This window comes from Chlorocebus sabaeus, chromosome 22 (genome assembly GCF_047675955.1).
Source record: "Chlorocebus sabaeus isolate Y175 chromosome 22, mChlSab1.0.hap1, whole genome shotgun sequence".
NCBI lineage: Eukaryota > Metazoa > Chordata > Mammalia > Primates > Cercopithecidae > Chlorocebus > Chlorocebus sabaeus.
Window position 1 is genome coordinate 83,893,941 of NC_132925.1, and position 25,386 is coordinate 83,919,326.

Consider the following 25,386-nt stretch of genomic DNA (forward strand, 5'->3'; position numbering starts at 1 on the left):
ATGTGTGTGTGTTGCTTAGCTTCTAGCTCAGTTCTTGGCACACAGTATGTAATAAAAATTTGGAGCTTAAAACAACCTCACCTTCATAGTTAAAAGACAATACCAGGAAACACTGCAACTCTATTCACTAGAAGTAGAAGTGGTTACTTTGATTAGAGTGATGCTTAACACTGGCTGAGCATGGCCTACAGGCATATTCGGCCTATAAAACACAGTACAGGGCTCAGTGTTTTGCATCTAATTCTTTGAAATAACCTGATGAAAGAGAGAATATTCTCCCCAAGTTACAGAGAAGGAAACTGAGGCCCAGAGAGGCTAGATAAATTTGCCCAAGGCACACAGCTAATGTGGGGGTGGGGGCTGAGAAGCCAGCCTTGGCCTTCTACCAACAAGGCCTGGGGCTTTCATAACCTCTTAGCTCTTCTAACTAGAAGGCTTTGGGTAGGTAGTCGATTTGCCTAGTAATTTGCTAATCCAGTTCAAAGTTTTGAACAAAAGACCTTAGAGTAAATAGCAAAAATGATAAAAGAGAGAGAAATGAAAAAAAAAATAGGAAAACTTCAGAGTAATTAAAACAGGTCCCTATATTGTGGGCTGTTAAAGGCTTAATTGATGCTAAGCTCTGGGCTTTCTCCATCTTAGAATATTTTTCACAGGTTCTCTGTTTTGGAGGATTTGCTGTGTTTCCACATGTTATGGTTGCTTTGGGGTTGTCTAGGGGCATTCTCAGGAGCATTTCTGCTACTTGGTACCAGGTGCTCATCAGCAGGAGTGAGAATTAACTATGTGCATATCTTGGAGTGCGACCAGCTGCCCTGGCTTCCATGAGATCCTCAGTAAGAAAGGCGAGGTAGATCTGAAACTTCCGAGGAGCGGCGGTTCCTCAAGAATGATGGATCTGCCTTTGATGTCTAGCAGCTTCCAAACAGCAGAGAAATGATACAGATACATGCCAAAAGGGGGAAAAGCAACTTTTGATCTAGTTAGAACTAATTAAACTTTCAAAATGCATGAAAGAAACTTGAGTGCTGGCCAGTTGTTTGCTATGGATGGATTTTGTCAACGAGCACAGTTGAAAATAGCGTAGCTACAGCAAAGCCCTACCTTTCTATTTGGGGGAAATTAGTTTTTTGGTTTTTGCTTCTAAAATGTCAGGGATTTCCCTCCTTGCAGACTAAAATTACCTGTGTAGTCTTTTTTACTCCCATTTATCCAGGGATATTAAGAGTGATATTTTTCTTTAATGTCTTCTCAGAAGGCTCTCTCTTCAGTCCCCTCCTTGCTGTCACATTGTGTTTAGTCTCATGTATGCTTTTTGTTAGTGTGTGGACTAAAAAAGGTAATCTAATTAACAGAAGGTAAGAAGCCCGCAGGATTTTGGCAACAGAGAAAAACGTGGGCTCTGGTATTTGATCAGCAATTCCTACTCAAAGCTCACAACTCTTACCTCATTAGCAGGGGAGTTTTTCGAACTTTTTAAGCAGGCTTCGACAGAAAATAAAGTGCGTCGTTGACGGGACAACAGTCAGGTCTGAGAGTGGCTTTCTGAAAATTCAGCTGCCTTTATTCAGAGCGACTGGCTTGGTAAATGTTTAGAGGGCCCTAATTATGCTTTGGGGCGATCAAAACATTGTGGATTTATGCTGTTTCACCAAGGAGAATGGCCTACTCTACATACCAAAAAAGAAAAAGAAAAAAAACCACTAAAAGAGAGGACAGAAAAGAAAAAAGGGAGGTGGATGGGGTGGGGGGTGTGCACACCACCCCAGCTTGGAGAGGTGGCCTCTTGGTAGAGCATATGAATCCACTTACATGTAAATTGCTTGTCGCTATGAATTAAGGGAAGGCTATGAAAGAACTGCTTTGCCGTGTTTACTATAGGATTTTTGACAGACTCTTTCCTCTTTCAAGTAAATTTGGCTTAAATCCATAGTCAGTCTAGTTTTAAGTAAACTCCTCTTTTGTTACATTAACAAGGTTATAACATCACTGGGGCAGATTTCCAGCTGCAGGAACCGAGGCCTAAGTATGGGGCTGAGGGTATAATTAAAACCTTCGGGTGGGAGAGTTAAACTCTCAAGTAAAATTGGATAAAAGGCTAATTGTCCATAGCAACATAATACATGCTTTAAATATCTGTGAAATGAAGATGAATAGTAGGAACCTTGGAAAAAAAAAAAAAACAACAAACTTTTTCTACACTCTAAATTGAGATCTGAGTTTTTAATTTAGGACAGGAGTGCATTTTCCTCCTCAAAATCAATTTTGAAAGCACAGTGTCATCCCCCTGGTTTGTCTTCTGTCTCTGCTAAAGATCTTCCATCTTACAAAACGGGGAGTGTTTATAGCTGACTAGGAAGGCTACAAGCAGAGACCTAGATGTTCTGGCTCCATAGATCCAAACAAGGGTGCCAAGCACTTTGTTCCTTTAAAGAAGGGGTGGTGTTGGGGGTGTGGGTGAGTGGGAGGAGAGTCTCGGGCAAAGGCACACATACCTTTGGTGACCTTCTCGAAGATGACATCCAGCCAAGCAAGATGATACATTACCACATGCTAAAAAAACAAAACGGCTTGTAATGGCAGCTTGTCCTGAGCCAATGCATCATGAAGGCCCATTTGTTATTCATTAGGAGCAGCCTGGCCAGGCTGGCTGGTAGGGAGCCTGGAGACTTAAGGTCATCCTACACCCCTGCCCCAGTGGCACAGACAAACACGAAGACAGCTCTAGCAGCCCCGCCATGGACTTGGCCACACTGCTGTTGAAGCCCTGCAGGAATGAAGGTGTTCTAAAACAGTTTAGAGTTACTGCAAGCGGGGTGAGGGAAGGGGTGGGTGGAAGGGAAGAAGAAAGAGGAAAAAAATTAAGAAACGATTTTGTGGGGAAAGTTTCCCCATGGAGCTAAGCACTGTGAGCCCCCATCCAGGAAGTCCAGTAGCCTCCCCCAGCAGCCCAGGAAGTGACCCCAAAAGAGCTGTATGTCTCTCCATCTGGACCAGGGACAATCAGAAGAGATGGAGTATGAGAGCCTGATGCTGTTGGAGAGGGGTGAGTGTTTGAGGGCTTGCTGGGAGAAGTGCATGGCCACGTCCAGCTAATAGAATTGCTGGATGCAAAATGGGAAGGTGCTGAGGGTACACTGGGGCTATAAGGGGAACGAGGTCAGTTCTTTGCAAAACCAGGGACAGAGTGCTGGGGTCAGGAGGACATCTGGTGCTGGGCAGAGGGAGCAGAATGGCTAAGGGAAGGCTGGCAGTGTGCGACCTCAGCAAGTGAGTAGATTGAGAACATAGGCCTAGCATGCCAGGAAAACAGAATCCAGCTGCTCAGCTCTAAAGCAGAGAGCGGTGTTGAGGCTGGCCCAGACCCTGCCTACCCTGTCAGCTATGTGATGTGCCTGCTGTAAAGGGGATCACCTAGGAATTACATCTGTGGTATTTTCAGCCTAGGTGTGTTGCAGAGTATTTTTATCTTGCTCTGCAATATAGAGACTTGTATTTTGAATCAAAATGTTTCTTCTGACTTTGTAAATCAGAGCCCTTTAAGATAGAACATGCTTACTGCTTGCACTTGGATGCTTCTCAGAGGGCTGTGATACCTATGTTCTGTTTCATTGTGTGTAGCAGCGTGCTTTTGTAATAGGCATCAGAGCCTCCTTTAAATATTTTTGCTCTAAGAGTCATTTAGATCACACATTGCCTCGTGGCAGCTTACTATCAGTAGTGTTTTAAGTACTTTTAAGTATGTTGAATAAGAGCTTATATTTTAGAGTTAATATATCCATTTCTCTTGCCAGCATTGTAAATTTAAATTCCTTCTTACATGTAACAAAGACATGTAATATATAAACAGGGTTATAGCCCAGAGTAAGAATGACATTATGAGAAAATAAAGCTGAGAATTCTGTGTTTAATAGGAACCAACTCGTATTAATTCAGACTAATAAAATGTTAGCCATCTTTACATGTTTTTATCTTTAAGTAGCATATGTCTCCTTTTTAAATAGAGGTTTAGTTATGGCATATGCATCTATGTGTATGCATGCATATGTATATACATATATTTATATGTCACAAGTTTCAGGAGAAAAATAATTACTGCTCTTTCTGTAAATTATTAAGGCTTAATGCCAAGTTATAGCAAAATAGTTCTGTTCTATTTTTTGAGGTTATGTACCATTTGGGGAACAGGGGAAGGAGAAGCTGGGAGTTTGTAGCCCTAGATTTGGTTGGATGCCTGTCCATTCAGTAGAACACATGGGATGTGAAGAGGTACCCAACCATTTTAGAGATGAGGGTCTGCACTTGATGAGTCAGCAAATCATTGAAAATCAAGTGTTTCATGATGAGGGAAGAACCTTCTCACTACAAGGCTGATCTTGCCAGACATCTCTTTTTCCACCCTACCCAGCTTTTTCTCTATCCAACAAGGAGCCTGAGCAGCCTATGTAAAACAATTATAATAGTCATCATTTACCCTTTACTAAACAGCAATGGAAGTATGCTCCCAGCTCACCTTTTCTCTTGCTAGTTATTTGTCACAGTTTTTGTTTTGTTTTGTTTTCTGTATTAATGGCCTGACAGTAGCATTAAAAGAATAACAGTTTTCTATTGGAGGTGATAAAAAGTTTTAGAAATAGATAATAGCGGTGGTTGTACAACACTGTGAATGTGATTGATGCCACTGAATTGCATATTTAAAAATGGTTAAAGTGATAACTTTTGTGCTACATCTATTTGCCACAATTGAAAAAAAGATACAGGGAGAAGGAGAGGGGGAGAGAGAGAGAGACAAAGACAGAAATGGCAGAGAACAAAGATGCAGGTATCTTTCTGGCTCATAACTTCATTACGTTCTGGTCTTTGCTTCACTGTGAACTTATCCAAGACACTTTCTAACCACATTAGCTAAATGGTGTCTTCCCTGTCACCCTCTGTCCTTGTAGCCTCTCTGTTTTTTTCTTTTTTAACACTTACAAAATTGAAGTAAAATTCACCATTTTAACCAATATAAAGTATACAATTCAGTGATTTTTAGTGTATTTATTTTGTAATACAACCCATCACCACTATCTAATTCTAGAACCGCCCCCCCCCCAAAAAAAATACCCCTACTCATTAAACGATCACTGTCTATTACCCCTTTTCTTTATTCTCTGGCAACTACTGATCTACTTTCTGTCTCTATGGTTTTCCTATACTGGACATTCCATATAAAGGAAATCATACAATATGTGGCCTTTTGTGTTTGTCTTCTTTCATATAGCATAATGTTTTTGAGGTTTCTGCATGTTGTAGTGTGTATTAATGCTTCATTTCTTTTTATTGCCAAGTAATATCCTATTGAATAGATATACCACATTTTGTTTATTCACTAGCTGATGGGCGTTTGGATTTTTTCCACTCTTTAGCTATTATGAATAATACTACTATGAACATTCATGTGCAAGTTTTTATGTGGATATGTGTTTTCATTTCTCTTGGGTATAGATATTTTTGTTTTTAACATTTACCACCGCCACCATATGTGTGTATCATATTGTATATATATGCATTATATTGTATGTGTATGTATATATACACACACAGAGACATATACATGTGTGTCTTTATACATATATATGTATGTGTGTGTGTATATATGTTTTATTATTTCATTGTCTGTAGTCTCCTTTATGGAATGAAAGCTCTGGGAGAGCCTAGGCTGTATCTCGTGCTCTGCCTCATCTCTGGTGCTCAGAACAGCGCCAACTGAATGAATTAGCTGATGAAGAATGAATGGTGTTCTGTTCCGCATTGGATGAGTCACAAAATTCTTCCCGTTCTATAGTTTATCGTTTGGTCTTTCTGTCTTTCAAACCCTTCTCTGGGTGGAATATGCCCCAGCGGATCCATCACTCAAACAAGAAAACTGTTCCTTAATATCACTGGAGCACTGGTGGGCCCCACCAAGCCTGCTGCCTGGCCTGTATCTAAAGACACAAAACTGGGGTATCTTAACCAACCACAGGCCTGAGTTTAGTTTTAATGCTGATTATTGTTATCAAGAGAATCAGTTCTGTCTGTAACAGGAATCCTCTTGCATTTGTAGTAAAGGCAAAGATGAAGTTCTTTTTAGTGGTACCAAGAAGAGCCTGAGCTCCGTCTTTCTCAGAGGCCTGATGTCTATCTCTACTTTGACAGACAGGGGTGGGAGAGGAAAGAATGGACTGTTGCAACCTGGAGGTCGATGGCCAAATGTATTGTTATTCACCAGTTACATTTAAGAGGCCAGTGACACCTTTTTATGTAAAGCCAAAGTAAAATTTAAATTACTGCGGAATTTTTGTATACTTCAACCAAGAAAGTATGAGTCCCATGGGAAGGGAAATAAGGCATTCTAGCATTTGCTGTTTAATCTCCGACAAATCTTTGCAGGTATTGTTTAAATCTGCTAGCTCCACCTTTGTCCTAATAAGCTACATAGTTTCTTTTAATGTATTAATGGGTTCTACGGTACTTTTATTCTGTTTGATTCTGTTTTTCTTTATAGTTAATCTGCCTTTAAGCATTTGGAGGAAATTGTTCAATTTTTCAAAAACTTCCACAGGATGTGATATGTATGGTTTAAATGATAAATCTTCCCCACCACTAAAGAAATATCATGGCAAGAAAGCAGACATAGTTATCACACTGTTTATTATTTGACTTGGCCAAAGGCCTAGATTTGGGGTCTAATTTTAATATATTAGAATGTACTTTTCTTGGAAGTTTGCATATAAATACTGTATGCTAGGTAAGTGAACAGCATTGTAAATCAAATTACACTCGACTGAATGTGATTTTCTCCATGTTTTTTATTTATTCCTTTCATCAGTGAATGAGGAATTTCTCATCTTGTGTGTTATAGGTGTGTACATTTCCATCTGAGATGCTCTCGTGATGGGGTGGCTCAGGATCACAGATTTCAGTCATATTGGTATGGTTTACACCTCCGAGATACCTCTTAGTCATGGCACATGGATCATCTGCTGTGGCAATCTAGGTGGAAATGAGGCAGTTGACTTCCTTTTGAGTGTTTCCTTAGTGGAATTGTTTTCCTTCTTAAAATTAAAATAAAAATTGATAAGAGAGAATCTTAAAGGAATTCAAGTTACTGGGCTGCTGTTGATAATGGGGGACTTATCATACTTTGAGCATCATGCTTTTGGCCATAGGAAAACTTTAAGACCCACATCAAACAAGGATGCGAGGGTTTCTATTTATAGCTGAGCTTCCGGGGAGGTGCTCTCTGTTAAAACAAGGGCAGGGGCGCCATCCCACCCTCGCCACCAGCCTCCCTCCCCATCCCCAGTTTACAGTATGCAGGCCCATAGGAATGCGAATCCCACTCCAGAGCCCATTGTGAATGTGTTTCTGAATTGTTTAACGTGTTTCTCACAAACAGGACATGACATGTATGGTTTAAATGAAAATAATGGCCTTGCCGCTAGTTGCCAGACCGTCTTTTGTCAAGAGCATCCTGGCAATAGGAAGGGCTCTGGGCTGACATGGCCCACAGGCCAGGTCCTTAGGGGATCTGGGCTGGATGCATTTCACACGAGAAGGCTCTTAAATCAGGGGGCCTCCCTGAGGGCCCATGTCCTGGTTTGTGCCTGGGCTGCTCAGCAGCAGGCCCCATAGCCGTGGTTGGCTCTGCTGTTCCTGTGCTCTCAGCCACAAATGAAGAGGAAGATTTTCTTAGCTTTTGGATTCCTTAGCTAAGGAATTTATTGTTAAAACAAACCAAACCAAACCAAACCAAAACAGCAACAACAAAAAACAAAACAACGACAACAACAAAAGCTCAAGTTTATGGGAGAACGTGGGAGTTTTAAATCTTATCTAGGTGCTTTGTGCTTTTTTTTTTTTTCTGGGATGGAGTCTCACTCTGACACCTGGGCTGGAGTACAGTGTTGCAATCCCAGCTCACTGCAACCTCCGACTCCCGGATTCAAGCGATTCTCGTGCCTCAGCCTCCTGAGTAGCTGGGACTATAGGCACCAGCCACCATGCCCGGCTCATTTTTGTATTTTTAGTAGAGACAGAGTTTTACCATGTTGGCCAGACTGGTTTCAAACTTCTTACTTTAGGTAATCGGCCCACCTCGGTCTCCCAAGGTGCTGGGATCACAGGTGTGAACCACCACGCTGGGCCTGCTTCGTGCTTTGTGGAATTAGGCCTTGTGATAGTTTGGTCTAATTTAGGCCTTGTGGTCAAAACATGTAACATAAAATTTATCATTTTAACTGTTTTTAAGTGTCCAGCTTAGCAGTGTGAAGTACATTCACATGGTTGTGCAGCCATCACCACCACCTACTTCTATAATTCTTTTCATGTTCCCAAACTGAAACTCTGCACTCATTCCTCCTCTCCCTGGCCCCTGGCAACTGACATAATACTTTGTCTATGAATTTGACTCCTCTATGTACTTCATGTAAGTGGAATCATATAATATTTGGCCTTTTGTGACCAGCTTATTTCACTTAGCATAATGTCTTCAAAAGTGATGGTGTTTAATATAAGCAGATTAGAGTATATCTAATTCAGTTCATACTTATATTTCCTGAGTGCTAGTGCTTTCTTTTTTTTCTTTGTTTATTTGGGACATGGTCTCACTCTGTCTCCCAGGCTGGAGTGCAGTGGTACAATCATGACATTCATGGCAGCCTCAGCCTCCTGGGCTCAAGTCGTCCTCCCCTCTCAGCCTCCCAAGTAACTGGGATTATAGGTGCTTCACCACTATGCCTGGTTAATTTTTAATGTTTTGTAGAGACAGGGTCTCACTATGTTACCCAGGTGAGTCTTGAAGTCCTGAGTTCAAGTGTTCTTCCCATCTCAGCCTCTCAAAGTGTTGGGATTACAGGCATGAGCCACCACACCCAGCCTCCTGAGTGCTTTCTATGTGTATCTTTTAATTTTCAGTTGGTTGATTCATCAAGCTTCCATGTCCCATGAATCACATGGTTGGAGGGTTGAGGGTAGGTAGGTATGCTGTCACCGTAGATCAGGAGTTCTCAACCAGGGGCAATTGTGCTCCATAACCCACCCCAACCCCAACCCAGGAATATTCGACAACTGGAGACATTTTTCATTGTTTCAACTGGACAGTGGGGTGGGGAGGAACCAGAAGGTATGCTACTGGCATCTAGAGGGCAGAAGCCAGCGATGCTACTAAACATTCTATAGTGCACAGGACAGCCTCCTGCAACAAAGAATTAGCCCATCCAAATGTCAAGGTGCCAAATTGAAAAACTCCTATAAAAGGTTAATGACTATGCCAATAATTTTGGGGGAAAAATCTGGAGAAAAATGCAGTATGTATTTTTATTGAGTAGCTTTGAAACAAATTTCTATGCTGCCATCAATTTATTACTAATTTAATGAAATGTCTTAAATGTTGAGGGTTCAATTATGAGTAAATGCAGACTGAGTTCCCGCTCTCATGGAGTAACTTCAGGTGTAAAAATGGAAGAAGTCAAAAGAAAAGAATCCAGGTACCTTTACCTTCATTAATTCTGCTGCAAGATTTCTTAAAGGAATTTTTAACCTGATCACCAGATTATCTACAAGGTAATTTTTTTAATTTTTAAAATTCCCTTATGGATAATCTGGTGATCAGGTTAGATGGCTCCATGGAGGTCATGAGGTGTAGAGCTGTAACTAGGAGAACTTGCTGTTGTGCTCGTCTGATACTAAGTGGCTATGTGACATTTGGCAATTATGATGATCTCTCTGGGCCATATTTATCTCACCTATAAAATAAAGGATTTGTATTACATATAAAAATCTTTGTCTTTGGTATTAGTGAAATACAACAAATAATTCTAAGCTAGTGTTTTATTCTTGTGGTGTAATTACTGTAAAGCACATTCTACTACATCAGTTTTTTTATTTTGTTTTGTTTGGTTTTTGAGACAGAGACTTACCCTGTCGCCCAGGCTGGAGTATAGTGGTGCAATCTCTGTTCACTGCCACCTCCTCCTCCTGGGTACAAGCGATTCTCCTGCCTCAGCCTCCCGAGTAGCTGGGATTAGAAGCATGTGCCACCACGCCAGCTAATTTTGTATTTTTAGTAGAGATGGGGTTTCACCATGTTGGTCAGGCTGTTCTCAAACTCCTGACCTCAAGTGATCCACCTGCCTGGCCTCGCAAAGTGCAGGGGTTACAGGCATGAACCACCATACCCAGCCTGTTTTAGCAATAAATTAATATGTTAAGCCTAAAACAAACTGCCAGTAAGGACACCATGTTCTGTGCAAAGGGCACAAGACTCTGGGCTCTTTCTGTTGTCATATCTTCTCCTTATTAAGATGAGCTCCCATGGCCAACAGTGGTGTGACACCCATGTGATACAAGGGATTCTTTTTTTTTTCCCTAGTGCAGTTTTGTTGTGGTCAACTTTCATGAGAGTAGATGGGATTTTGGGGTTTTTTAAAAGTTCGGTGGGCAGGAAAAGCAAAAAATATGTGTATACAATAAAAACTATTTTTTAAAACTCTAGATGGGAGAGGTGAGGAACAAGCATCTAAAAGCAAAGCTCTGGAGTCCAGTTATTAACATGCCTCACATAACGGTAATGTGAACCAAACTAAGTAAAGCCCTGGTGATCCTCAAGTTTGTGGGTTGGGCACGCAACCCAGAAAAAATGTTGTTATTTCCTTGGAATGCGTTGTGTGTCATTCTCCAGTGCATTCCCTCTAGTTGTGTGTGTGTGTGTGTGTGTGTGTACGTGTTTAAATAAAGACAATGACAAAATAATTGATTGTAAAGAGTTGTAGCAAACACCATTATCTGAAGTGTAGTTTAAGTGAAGAGAGGCTGGATCATAGAGAATGATGAGAATAAAGCCTGGACTCTGGGGAGGCCACGTAGGAGCCTGCTCCAGGCCAGTACCCACTGTTGTCCTGTTACCGTGTGCATTCTCATCCTGCCACCAATCCGCAGCATGGGCTTAAAAAAATCATTATCTAGTATTTTTTCTTAGAGATGGAAGTAAGGTTTCTTCCCAAGATCAGAGCTTTTCCAAGAATGTGCCAGCAGTCCCTGCAGTCTCTGAATTTCAAACAAAGTCTGATGGGGTCTGGATTTTGAGTGTGGACTTCTGTCTGGCTCTCCAGGCTGTTTGATGGGATCCAGTCTTGCTCTGTCAATCAGACTTGGAAGGCAAATACAAGTCTCAGGGGAAGGCAGGCTAGAAGGCAGGACAGGAGCTTGACAGGAAGAGACCAAATGTTGCCCTTTGGTTCTCTCCTCTGTGTGTGTGTGTGTATGTGTGTGTTTGAAAAAGAATGTCTACAAACAGGATGGTCAGGAGGTTTCATTCAAAGTGCTACCTTGAACTGATGGCTAATGAATGTTTTAAACACATAAGGCACCATAGGGAACAACTCTGTGATCAATTAGTGATGTCTAACATGATTGGGTAGAAACTGCAATGGCCCATATGTTATATATTTTCCAACATTCTCTAGTTCAGGGATTTTAGATTAACTGTGTGACTCTCTAGGAGTGGTCGTGGCTGTTATTTAGGACACTTTAATTCTGGTACATGCATCTAAGACAGTTTACCCTGGTATGAAGAAGACAAATGCCTGAGTACTAGGTCTGTCTTTTACCACCCATGAGCTCTTAGGAAGATTGGGGGGCCTTCCTATGTCTTTATCTTCTTCCTCTATAGTTACTTACCTCTTCCAGTTATTGTAAAGATAAAATGAATTAATACACATTATTTAGAATGGCACCTGTTACACAGTGAACTTTCAACCACTGTTGGTTTATGAATTGAATGAAAGCCTTTAAAAGATATGTCCACCTGGAACCTCAGAATGGACTTTGTTTGGAATAAGGGTCTTTTCAGATGTAATTAATGTAAGTATCTCAAGATGAGAACATCCTAGATTTGGACGGGCCCTAAATCCAATGACAGATGTTCTTATGAGACAGAAAAGAAGAAGACACACAGAGACACAGACCAGAAGTTCACGTGAAGATGGAGGCAGAGATTGCGGAGGTAGAGAAGTAATGCATCTGTAAGTCAAACAATGTCAAGGATTGCTGGCCATCACCAGAAATTAGGAAAGAGCATGGAATGGTTTCTTCTTCAGGGCCTCCAGAAGGAACCAACTCTGCTGACATCTTGATTTTGGACTTCTGGCCTCCAGAACCGTAAGACAATAAACTTTTGTTGTTTTAAGTTACCATAGCAGTAATTTGTTATGACAATCCTAGGAAACTAATACAGTTGGGTATTGGCATTATTATTGTTGTTGTCTTTAAGGTGAAGATCAATTCCTTGGCTGTCTCATAATTTGGGCAGTCCTGGAATTTGCTGACTTTGATAAAGTTGAACAGAATCTCAGGCTACCCAGAAACACTGTTACCTCTGATGGTGGCAAGTGACTTGTTCTTTGGACTATTTTTCCCTAAACTTAGTCCTTGGAAAGCTTAAATTTGAAATCATTAGAATGTAAAAATTGAGGACAGGTGTGGACATTTGTTGATATGGAGATAGAATGGCTGACAGTGGAATGGACAAGGCATCCTCCTGTATCGGTGCCAGCTATTACATCCAAATTTGAGAGAAGGCAGGGAGTTGAATTCTAGGAAAAGTGAGCTCTGGGAAAAAAAATCTTAAAATGTGCAAAGAGGATGTTAGTCTGGAGACAGACCCCCAAGCACTGACATTCCTGGGGTGATAGAAACTTAGAGAAACCACAGGTCCAGGGGATAGATGATACTTCAGCTGGCCTAAAGCAAATGGACATTTTTATAACCTGGGAATACATTGATCACTTTCTCAGTTAGAAATCTGGATTTTAGGAGCCAGCACTTCCTACATGTTCAGATCAGTCCAACTCCATATACATATGTGCAGAAGCACAGATCAGTTAAAAGAATCTGGATTCATATGGTGGTCTAGGACTCTTATCTCAGATCTGCCATTACTGTGTGGTCTGTGGCAAGTTACTGAATCTCTTGGCCTCAGTTTTGTCCACACAGAAAATGAGAGTGACTGTGCTCAGGATGCAGACTATGTTTTGAGAACAGTTGACTGTGGACTCACCTACCATAGAGCCTGGCAGATGGCAGGTACTCTCTCAGTTTTTTGGAAAAAAAATTTCTTTAAGTGCCTAAGATATGAAAAACCTGGTGCTAGGCATGTTAGGGTATCAGAAAGTTGAACAACAACAACAACAATAAAAAACTGCCTCCACTCACAAAAGCTCCACATTGTAGTGAAGAAGGTGTGGGCACACTTAGAAGAATGAAATAGTGACTAAGAAAGGAGATTGGTTTTTGTTTTGTTTTGTTTTCCCAAACAAAAACAAAAAGATTGAGCAAGAGTTATTAGAGGAGATTCAGTTTGATCTGAATCTTGGAAAGTAATCAGAGTTTCCATAATCAGGAAACTTCCCTTCCATGATCAAGGAAATCAGGCATTAGCATCTTAGAGGACAAGATGACCAACTATATAGAAATATAAAAACATATGTGGTGAGCTTAGAGAATGGTGAGTCATCCTCGGAGCAAGCAATTATTGGGAGTTGAGAATGGATAGGAGTGAATACATGGGAGATGAGGGTGGAGGTGCCAGTATGGGCCAGCAAGTTGGAATGCCACCATAAGGAATTTGGAGCCACAAGGAAACATGGAAGGCCTTTAAAAGCGTAATGCAAGGATGCCTCTGTGGTGTGAAGGATGAATGGGAGCAGAAGTCAGTAGAAACACAGGCGTAAGTTAAGAGGCTTAGGCGATGGCCCAGGTGGGCAGTGGTGGAGATAAATCCTGGTAGAGAAGAAGAATTAGGAAAGAGAGGAAGGAGAGAGAAACACAGAGAACATAGGAGCTTCATAAAATGCCTATTGAGCGTTGAGTAAAATTAATAGGATATGGAAACAGATTGGCTTTGGAAGAAAAGGCAGAAGGAGGAGAAGACGGCTTCAGATGATGTCATAAATATGAGCTCCTAGGGAGTCTGAAGTTTCTTCAGTTATTTAGTTTTGTTATTTTTGGTTACGTTTTGTTTTTTTCAAAGTGATGATATCCTAACTGGGGCTTGGTGGCTCATGCCTATAATCCCAGCACTTTGGGAGGCCGAGGTGGGAAAATTGCTTGAGCCCAGAAGTTGGAGACAAGCCTGGGCAGCATAGTGAGACCCCATCTCTACAAAAAATAAAATAATTAGCCAGGCATGATAGCACATCTGTGGTCACAGCTAATTGGGAGGCTGAGGCAGGAGGATCACTTGAGCCCAAGAGGTCAAGGCTGCAATGAGCTGTGATCACACCACCGCACTCCAGCCTGTGCTACAATGAGACTCTGTCTCGAAAATAATAATAATAGTAGTAATTCAGAAATGTATAAACAATGAAGTAAGAATCACCCAGATTGCCACCATGCAGAGATAATCATTGTTAACATTTTAATAATTGAAACTTCGTTTCTCTTTCTCTTTCCTTTCTTCCTTCTTCTTTTCATCTGTCCTCCTGGTACCATGTATGTATAATTTTATATGAAAGTGGTAAAATCGTACTTGCTGCTATAGTCAGCTTGGTTCTCAGCACAGCATTAGTTTCAGTGCTGGTGACGATGCACAGTTTTACCTCATTGTTTTTAATAGCTGTGGAGCACTCTACTTTTATCTGTGGCATTGTGATTTATTCAACTACTCCCTGTGAATGGATGTCAAGTTTATCTCCAGGTCTTGCTGTTAGAGATCACACATTTCAAGCCCTTGCATATGACTATGAATTCATATGAGGTAGTCCATTTCTAAACATTTTGCCAATAGTGACTTTGGCAATTTTCAAAATCGTTTTAATTTGGAAGACTCCCCTCCCTCTCAGTAAAAAGGAGGGTGGAAATCCTCATTTAATTAATTTATTTATGGTCAATGGCAAAAGCTTTATAGGTTTATAATCTATAAGCCTGTAAAGTCCTCCCACTTATACTTTTTCCTTTGTAAATTGTCTCATTTTTCCCTTTGATTTTGATCCAATGGCACATCTGATAAACCTGTTTGTGTATTAAAGATACATATCTATTGTTAGAAACATTGAAAATATTTTCCCAGTGTGTTTGTGTTGTGGGTGTATGTGCATTTGCCTTTTTGACATTTATGTTTTCACCTCTACCAATCTTTTCATGGTTTCTGGTTTCCAGGTCAGGCCTAAGAAGACCTTCTATTACCTCCACAAATAACAGGCAAATGTATGAAGCAGTGTGTCTGGAACTTGCTCACTTGCACTTTGCCATTTACCCTACAAACTGCACAAGCTTTCTGTCGAGTTTCCTAGTGGCAGGGCAGGCCAAGATATCATTAAGGGCTTTGACTATCTTGAAATGGAAGCCTGCCATCTCTCTGAAATCCCTTCTCCTGACAAAACATATCATGCAAACATAACCTGAAATCAGAACCAATGCAGAGAGAGAGAGAGAGAGAGAGAGAGAATGAGAATGAATAAGGATGAAATAATACTTATATCAGAGAAAGGGGAACACTTATACACTGCTGGTGGGAATATAAATTAGTTCAATCATTGTGGAAAGCAGTATGGCAATTCCTCAAAGAGCTAAAAACAGAACTACCATTTGACCCAGCAATCCCATTACTGGGTATATATCCAAAAGAATATAAGTCTTTCTACCATAGACACATGTGCACACAAATGTTCATTCCAGCATTGTACACAATACAAAGACATGGAATCAACCTAGATGCCCATCAATGGTAGACTGGATAAAGAGAATATGGTAAATATTCACCATGGAATACTATGTAGCCATGAAAAAGAATGAGATCATATCCTTTGCAGGAACATGGATAGAGCTAGAGGCCATTATTCTTAGCAAACTAAGGCAGGAAGAGAAAACCAAATACCACATGTTCTCACTTATAAGTGGGAGCCAAATTATGAGAACACATTGATACGAAGAAGGAAACAACAGACTCTGGAACCTACTTGAGGGTAGAGTGTAGGATGAGGGAGAGGAGGAAAAAAATAACTATTGGATATTAGGCTTAGTACTTGGGCGATGAAATAATCTGTACAACAAACCCCTGTGACATAAAGTTACCTATGTAATGAAACTGCACATGTACCCTCAAACTTAAAAGTCAAAAAAAGAATGATATAATATCAATCCTTGTAAGAAGTCATTTCCAACTCAGAGGCTGCCCTTCTTTCTGGGATATTCCTTACAACTTTCTGTCCCCAGTGGTGTTCACTAATATGTTTGTGTTTAATCTGAACTTCATCAGTTGCTTGCTCTATTTGCACAACCTTTGGTGTACATGGCTGCCATATTGAAAACTTTAGTTGGTCTCCTGTGAGCTGAGTTACCGTCTTGCCTTTACAGACAGTAGCTTCTTGAATCTGGTGTTCCAGGCTTGCATTATAAGCCAGTGGATTCTGGCTTATAGATTCAGATTCATTGCAAAAAATGAATTCTAAATAATTCAAATGGTAAGATTTAAGAGTGAAAATTGCTACTTGTAAGTAAAACAGTTGGTGTTGAATTATGTTTTTAGAATTAGACTCAAATGTTGTTAGCAGATTTTCCTAAAAAGGGAAGTCCTGCTTTTCCATTTTTGCCTATTTTTTATAACAGGAGTCCCCAAACCCAGGGCTGGATCAATACTGATCCGTGTCCTGTTAGGAACCAGGTTGCAGAGCAGGAGATGAGTGGCGGGTGAGTGAGCATTACCGCCTGAGCTGTCCTGTCAGATCAGTGTCAGATCAGTGGTGGCATTAGATTCTCATAGGACTGTGAACCCTATTGTGAACTGTCTCGTGAGGAATCTGAGTAGAGTGCTCTTTATGAGAATCTAATGCCTGATGATCTGAGGTAGAACACTTTCATTCTGAAACTACCCCCTCACTGGTCTGTGGAAAACTTGTTGTCCATGAAACCAGTCCCTGGTGCCAAAAAAGTTGGGGACTGCTGCCCTATAGTGTCTCTTTTTATCCTCTGATATAACTTATTCATTTTTATAGATACGTCCATAGTATTTTTTAGTGTAAATGTCTTAGATGAAGTGTAGTAGCAATCTTTTCATGCTTTTATTTTGGTATTATAACAATTGTGATATTTTGAATTCATGTATCCCTTTAATGTTTTTAAATTGAGATATAGCATGCATGCATAAAAGTGTACAAATTATATGACTTCACCTTTGTACATTTTCACAAAGTGAACACACCCATGTAACTAGTATCTAGATTAAAAAACAGAACATCTTGAGCACTGTAGAAGTCTTCCCTTCCTAGTCATTTTTTTCTCTCAAAGATAATTATTATGATTTCTCACATCATAGATTAATTTTGCCTGGCTTTGAACTGGATGTTAATGAAATCATACAGCAGACATTCTTTCCTTTCTGGATTATTTCACACATTATGTTTGTGAGATTCATCCATCTGTTTGTGTGTACTTCTAGTCAATTCATTCTCATTGTTGTATTCCGTTCTTCAATTATATAATCTTTATTTTAAACCATTCTGTTTTTCATGTATGTTTCCATTTGGGGACTATTATGAATAGTGTTGCTGTGACATTCTACTAACTGTGTTTTGATGAACATTTGCATACATTTCTATTGCAGATATACCAAGGAGTAGAAAGGCATATGTAGAATGCATATGTTCAACCTTTCCAAAATAGTGGTAGAGAGCATATGCCACATATTGCATGAAAGTGGACCTCACAGCTATGCATTTTTGTATTTCTGGAGGAAAATATCAGTATTTAATATTTGAAAGGAATTGAAAAATGTTCATTTACTTTGGCATGGTTTCCATTATTTGCTTTTATCTAAGAACTCACGAGTTAGTCTATAGGTAATATGGTCTGAAGTAAATTGGGTGTAAATGCCCAATCCTTGTCTCATTCCAATTTACCAAGCCAAGCAGAAAACATTTGTTACTCTATATTTTTACAATACATTCATTGTGATGAGGCTCCAAGCTTTATGAACAGGAAATTGGGAGGAGAGAGCTAATATGATCCAGTGTGATTTTAGTGTAACAACTGGAGACTTTGCAAAGGAAGGAGCCAACAGGTCTGACATGAAACATTGGGGCCACACATTTTTGCAGTGGGATTAGGGAATGGGAGAACTTGTGCTTTTCAGCTTTGGAAAGTCCTCCCTGCAAACATTCCACATTTAAAGTAAAATATTTCAAGCCTTCAGAAAGAAGCTGCAAAGGAAAATTGAAATAGCTCAACAATTTGACTATATTTTCTAGATTTTTAAGTCCATGACAATAAATCACACTTTTGATCTCTTCTTGAACTTGTACCATTGGGTGGTTGGGGAAGAGTGTTCCAGAAGAGTTTGTGGCAATGAAATAAAATTCTCCTTTCTATCAATATCATTCAATATTGTTATCCTCATTGTCAATCTCGTATAATGTGCTGTATTAGTTTCTTCCTTACATCAAAGTCTGTGTAGGCCACCTGGAACAGACTAAATGGTTTGACAGGAAACCAGGTTCCTTCTATCTTATCCCTCTGCCACCCTAAAAACATGACAGTTTCCATCTCTTGGTCCAAAATGACTGTTCCAGCTCCCTCTATCCAGTTTGTGCTCTGACTATGAGAAGAGAAACAAGTAATGGAGACCATATTCCTCTCCTTCAAGGGCACAGGCTGGATGCTTTGTATATCACTACTGTGCTCATACCTTGGCTCAAACTTAGTCACATGGCTATATCCTATGTTGCAGGGAAATAGAAAATTTAGTGTTTAGTTGTGTACCACAGACCAGCTAAACATCTGTAATTATAGAATGGAAGATTGGACAATAACCAGCAGTCCTATGTGGGTTTGGAGCCTTGATAAATAAATTGCATATTTTTTATTCATGGACTCTGATCTCTCCTTATCTCTCTCTCACACTGCTTGTCCTTCTTACCTGCCGTCCTTCTGCATAGAACTAATCTCATAAAGCTCCTCAAATCACTTTTGATCGTTAGAAGTTCTAACTAAGAAATAGGAGGACAGAAAGCCATGCAGTCCTTCCCATATCTTCCCATGCAGACCTTTCCATATCTTTCTCAAGATCTGGGAAAACAAAAATTGTTCTCTTTTTTGCTGAGTCTATGTGTTAATTTCACTGAGGTAATGGGATGATTCTGGAATTCTGAGTCTACAGACCCTTGATAAAGTTGAGCTAAAAAAAATTTCCACCCCAATTCCTAGCAACCTATATTTAACCAAAGCACTTGTCAGTATGTGTTAGACAGGGAAATAATAGTTATCAGTCTACAGTGAATTATAAAGGAAAATAATTAGTTAAACTTGAGATAGCAGGGGTGCCGGACAGCTGAATAGCAGAACCCCTCCACTCTTAAATAGGGCTGGGAGCCTGGAATGCATTGTCTTCAGAGACAAGGAGAGCTGGGCATTCATTGTGTGTCCCTGGAACAGGACACCCACATTCCTTTGTAAGCTTGTCTTAGCTCATCTGCAGCCCTTCAACACTTCTGAGCCACTCATGGTTGTCTTAAAGGGTGCAATTTTTTAGCAGGCAGATTTTGAGCATCTTTTTTTGGAGAGACAGAGTCATCTAGCTCTGGAATTAGCCAACCTGAGTTTGACTTCCACTTTCACCACTACTAACTCACTGTTTGGCTTTAGGCAGTTTCTTGATATCTTTCTGAGCTTCAAATTCCCCCAGTTTCACTTTACTTCTTTTAACATGAGGACATTTTGCTAGTAACCTTAAGTTAATTCACCTAATTCATTCATGCAACAGTAGTTGGTTACATGAAAACTGAGAAAGGCTGAGTGTGAGTCCCCTTTTTGCTGAATATGGGAACTAGGAAATACATATTTAATTAGCACAGGTGTGTTCAGGCTAGGCTATTAGGTTTTCAGCAGAATGTTTTCAAGAAGCGGTGTAGTACAATGAAGCAATTAAGAGAATGGATTCTGAGGTTGGACAGATCTAGGATGGATCCCCAACACTATGTGGCCTTCCTTGAGTTTCAGTTTCCTCATGGTGATTTTGTTAAGACTGTTGACTCTAGAATCAAATTCCAGCTTTACCCCTTTCTAATTTTGTGACCTTAGGCAAATTATTTAACCTTTCTCTACCTTAGTCTTTCTCTTTAAATGTAGAAACTGTAATAGTACTTGCCTATGTGTTTTGAAAGAATTAGATGATATGAAAAGCATTTAGTATGGCACCCAGAACATAGCAAATGCCTAGTAAAAGTTATCTTCTGTATTGTTTTGGATGTTGCCAGTGTGTTACTCTGGTGTCACTCTGCTAATAAAGACATACCCAAGACTGGGTAATTTATAAAGGAAAGACATTTAATGGACTCACAGTTCCACATGGCTGGGGAGGCCTCAAAATCATGGCAGAAGGCAAACGAGAAGCAAAGTCATGTCATACGTGGCAGCAGGCAAGGAAGTGTGTGCAGGGGAAGCCCCGTTTATAAAACCATCAGATCTCGTGAGACTTACTCACTGTCATGAGAACAGCATAGGAAAGACCTGCCCCCATGATTCAATTACCTCCCACCAGGTCCCTCACATGGGACACATGGGAATTATGGGAGCTACAATTCAAGATGATATTTGGGTGGGAACACAGCCAAACCATATCAGCCAGATTTGTTTTATTTAAGTTTATTACTTGAAGTTTTAACAAATTTATTTAAGGTATGATTGACATACAATAAATTATACATATTTCATGTGTACAACTTGATACGTTTTGATATATGGATGCACATGTAAAGCAGTCAGGATAATGAACATATCCATTACTACCCCAAATTTCCTAATGCCTCTTTGTAATCCATTCCTCCTATCTCTCCGTGACCCCTCTATCTCCATCTTTAGGCAAGCACTGATCTGCTTTATGTCACTATGCTATATAGTAGTTTGCAATTTCTAGAATTTTATATAAATGGAATCATCAATGTACTCTTTTTTGACTTGCTTATTTTTACTCATCCATGTTACATGAAACAATAGGTTATACCTTTTTATTGCCTACTGGTATGCCAGTAGGTTTGGCATATCGTTTGTTTGTTCATCTGTTGCTGCACATTTTGATTATTTCTGGTTTGGGGCTATTTTAAATAGAATAACTATGACCATTCCTGTATAAGCCTTTTTATGCACAAATGTTTTCTTTACTTTTGTGTAAATACCTGAGAGAGGAATAACTGAGTCATATGGTAGGGTGTGCTGGACTTTTAAAGAAATCATTGGCTGTTTTCCAAAGTAGTTGTACCATTTTACTTTCCCACCATTAGTGTATGAGAGTTCCAGTTTCTTCAAATCTTCACCAACACTTGGTATGGTCAGTCCTTTTAATTTAGCCATACCAAGTGTTGGTGAAGATTTGAAGTATCTAATTGTGGTTTTATTTTGCCTTTCCCTAAAGACTAATGAACTTGAACATTTTTTCATGTGCCTAATTGTCATCTGTGTTAGATTCTTTGGTGAAATGTTTGTTCAAATATTTTGCCCATTTTGTATTATTTGTTTACTTGTTTTAGAGTTTTGAGAGGTCTTTATATATTTGATATCTGATTCCTTTATTACACATGTGATTTGCAAATCTTTTTACCTAGTGTGGGGACTGCTTTATTTATTTTGAAGCTCTTTTAATAGGAGCATAAGCATTTAGGATTGTTATGTCCTCTTGGTTAAATGATTCGTTTATCAATATAAAATGATCCCCCCATCCCTGCTAATATTCTTTATTTGGAAATCAACTTTGATACTAATATAGTCACTCCAATTTTCTTTTGATTAATTAGTGTTAGTATATTTATTTTTCCAGCTTTTTACTTTTTTCCTATTTCTGTCTTTATATTTACAATGGATTACTTGTAGGCTGCATATATTTGACTCTTGCTTTTTTATCCAGTATGAAAATATTTGCATTTTAATTGAGGTACTTAGACCAAATACATTTAATGTGATTCCTTGTTATGGTCAGGTTTAAATCTGTCATCTTGCTATTTGTTTTTTATTTGCCCCATCTTTTCCTTAATTCCTTTTTACTGTCTTGATTTGGATTAATTGAGGATTTTTAATTGATTCAGTTTTGTCTTGGCAATTTATTCACTATAGCTCTTTGTTTTGCTATTTTGGTGGTTGCTTTACGATTTATAATATATATCTTTAACTTACTAAACTCTATCTTCAAATAATATTATACCATTTCATATAGAGTATAAGAATCTTATTATATTTCCATTTTTTTTTCTTTCTGGCTTTTGTGCATTTGCTGTAATATATTTTATTTTAATTTTTTGTTAACCCCACAATACATTTTTATTAGGTTTGTTTTAAATAGCTAAGTATCTTTAGAAGTTTAAATGACGAGATAAAATATCTTTATCCATGTAGTTAATATTTTTGGTGCTCTTTATTCATTTTTGTGGATCAGAATATCCATCTGGTATTGCATTCCTTGTGCTTAAATACTTTAACATTTTTCTGTAGTGCAGATCTACTAGTGAAGAATTCTATAAGCTTTTTTTATCTGAAGAAGTCTTTATTTCACCTTCGGTTTGAAGGTAGTTTTTTGTAGTAAGAGTGTCCTAGTTTGGCTGATTTGTTTTCTTTTTGATGTGTTAAAAATGTTGTTCTACTGTGTTCTAACTTTTATTGTTTCTGATGGGAAATCTTCTGTTATCCTTATCTTTGTTTCTTTGTAAGTTTTTTTCTGACTCCTTTTAAGATTTCTATTTATCATTAATTTTAACTAATTTGGCTATGATATTCCTTGCCTTAATTTTTCACGTTTCTTGTGCTTGGGGTTTATTGTACTTCTTGGATCTGTGGGTTTATAAAATTTGTTGCTGCCATTTTATGGTACCTTCATGAGTAGCAGGGTATTATTTAATACTTTATTCTGGTTATCTATTTCTTTTTGAGTGAGCTTTTGTAGTTTGTTTCTTTTAAGAAATTGGTCTATTTCATCAATGTCAGATTTATGGACATAGAATCATAGGTAATATTCCCTATTTATGTTTGGGGGTTTCTAATGATGATGGTGTCTTTTCCTTTCTGATACAGGTACTTTCTGTCTTCCTTCCTTTTTTCTTGGTCAGTATGCCTAGAGATTTATCAACTTAAGTGATCTTTTCAAAGAACAAACTTTTTGTTTCCTTGATTTTAGCACTGTTTTTCTAATTTCAATTTGATTGATAGACCTTTCTTGTTTCCCAATAAAACATTTAGTGCTATTAATTTCTCTGTCATTGCTGTTTTATCTACATTCTGTATGCTTTAATATGTTGTGCTTTCATTCAGTTCAAAATATTTTCTAATTTCCCTTGTGACTTCGTTTTTAGCCTGTGGGTTATATAAAAGTATATTATTTAATTTTCAAGTATTTGGGGATTTTCCTTGATACATTTTTGGTATAGATGTTTAGTTTGATTCTATTATGGTCAGAAAACATACTTTTTATCATCTTTATTCTTTTAAATTTCTTGAGGTTTGCTCTATGACAGCAGAATTTATCTGTTTTGTCAATGTTCCATGTGCACTAGAAAAGAATGTGTATTCCGCTATTGTTGAGTGGAATGTTCTAAAATGTCAATTAAGTCAATGTGGTTAATAATGTATGGATCTTCTATACCATTATTGATTTTCTTTCTACTTATTCTATTGATTATTGAGAAAGAAGTGTTAAAGTCCAAAGTAAATTAATTTTTTTCAGTTCTGTTTCTGTTTGATGTATCCTGAAGCTCTATTATTAAGTACATAAATGAATAATATTGTTGTAACCTCATTATTATGTAATGATTATCTTTTATTACTAGAGACTCTTTAAAAATTGCTGGTAATACTGTTTGTTCTGAAATTGACTTTGTTTGATATTAATGTAGCCACTGCAGCTTTTTTTTCCTTTAGTTTTTGTATGGTATATGTTTCACATTTTTGTTACATTTAATCTGTGTATATCTTTATATTTGAAGTGGGTTTCTCATAGACAGCACACAGTAGGGTTTTGTTTTTTAATTTGCTCTGACAGGTTCTGTCTTTTAATTGATATGTTTAGACTATTATAATCCTTGATATGATTTTATTTAGGTTTACCATTTTATTATGTGTTTTCCCCTGCCTCCTTTAATTTTTTGTTCTCTTTCTCCCCTTTGGGACTTCTTTTAGATTATTTGGATTTCCTCCCCTCCCCTCCCCTCTCCTCCCCTCCCCTCCCCTTCCTTCCCCTCCCTTTTTCTTTCCTTCCAAGTTGGGATCTTGCTCTGTCAGCCAGTCTGAAGTACAGTGACACCATCACAACTCACTGTAGCCTTACACTCCTGGGCTTGAGCAGTTCTCCCACCTTAGCCTCCTAAGTAGCTACGACTACAGGTGTGCGCCACCCTGCCTGGCTAATTAATTTTTTTTTTTTTTTTTTTTTTTGTAGAGAGGGGTCTTGCCATGTTGCCTAGGTTGGTCTTGAAGTCCTGGCTTCCAACAACCTTCCCGCTTTGGCCTCCCAAAGTACTGGGATTACAAGTGTGAGCCACTTCAACTAGCTTATTTTAATATTCTTAATATTCTATTTTAATTTATCTATTGGCTTTTGACTATATTTGTTTTATTTCAGTTTTTAAAGAAATGGGGTGTCATTCTGCAACTCAGACTGGATTTCAGTGGTGTGATCCTAGCTGTCTGCAGCCTCAAATTCCTGGGGTCAAGGGATCCTACTGCCTCAGCCTCTCAAGTAGCTGAGGCTACAGGCACATAGCATCATACCTAGCTAGTATTTTATAATTTTTGTAGAAATTGCGGTGTTGCCCAAGCTGGTCTCAAACTCCTGGGTTCAAGTCATCCTCCCACCTCAGACTCCCAAAGTTCTGGGATTATAGATAGGTGTGAGCCACCATACCCAGCCTCTTTGCGTTTTTAATGATTACTTTAGAGGTTACTATACAGGTACCTAATCATTCATAGTCTACTTAGAGTTAATATTTTACTACTTCAAGTAAATTGAGAAACCTCACAAACTTATAATTCTCTTCACTTTCCTATTTGTCAAATGTATTATATATATACATTGAAACCCCCTCCCAAGACAACATTATAATTTTTACATTTAGCAATCATACATAGTTTGAAGGCCTGAAAAGGAGAAAATTAGTCTATTATATTTTCCAGATATTTGCAGTTGCTTCTGAACGTCCTTCATTTCTGAATTTCTGCATTTCTCTTTAGTCTGAGCAACTTTTTAACATCATTTTTTTAGAGTAGATCTGCCATTGATAAATTTTCTGAATTTGCCTTTATCATGTTTCATCTTCAGTCCTGAAGTATATTTTTGCTGGCTGTAGAATTCTCGGTTGACAGTTTCTTTATGTCAGGATTTAAAAAAATTGTTCC

General features: G+C 38.8%; 1 protein-coding gene across 15 annotated transcripts in view; it reads left to right on the forward strand.

Moving 5' to 3' along the window:
* ERC2 (ELKS/RAB6-interacting/CAST family member 2) overlaps window positions 1-25,386 on the forward strand; it is a 970,222-nt gene that overhangs the window by 615,824 nt on the left and 329,012 nt on the right. The window lies entirely within an intron of this gene.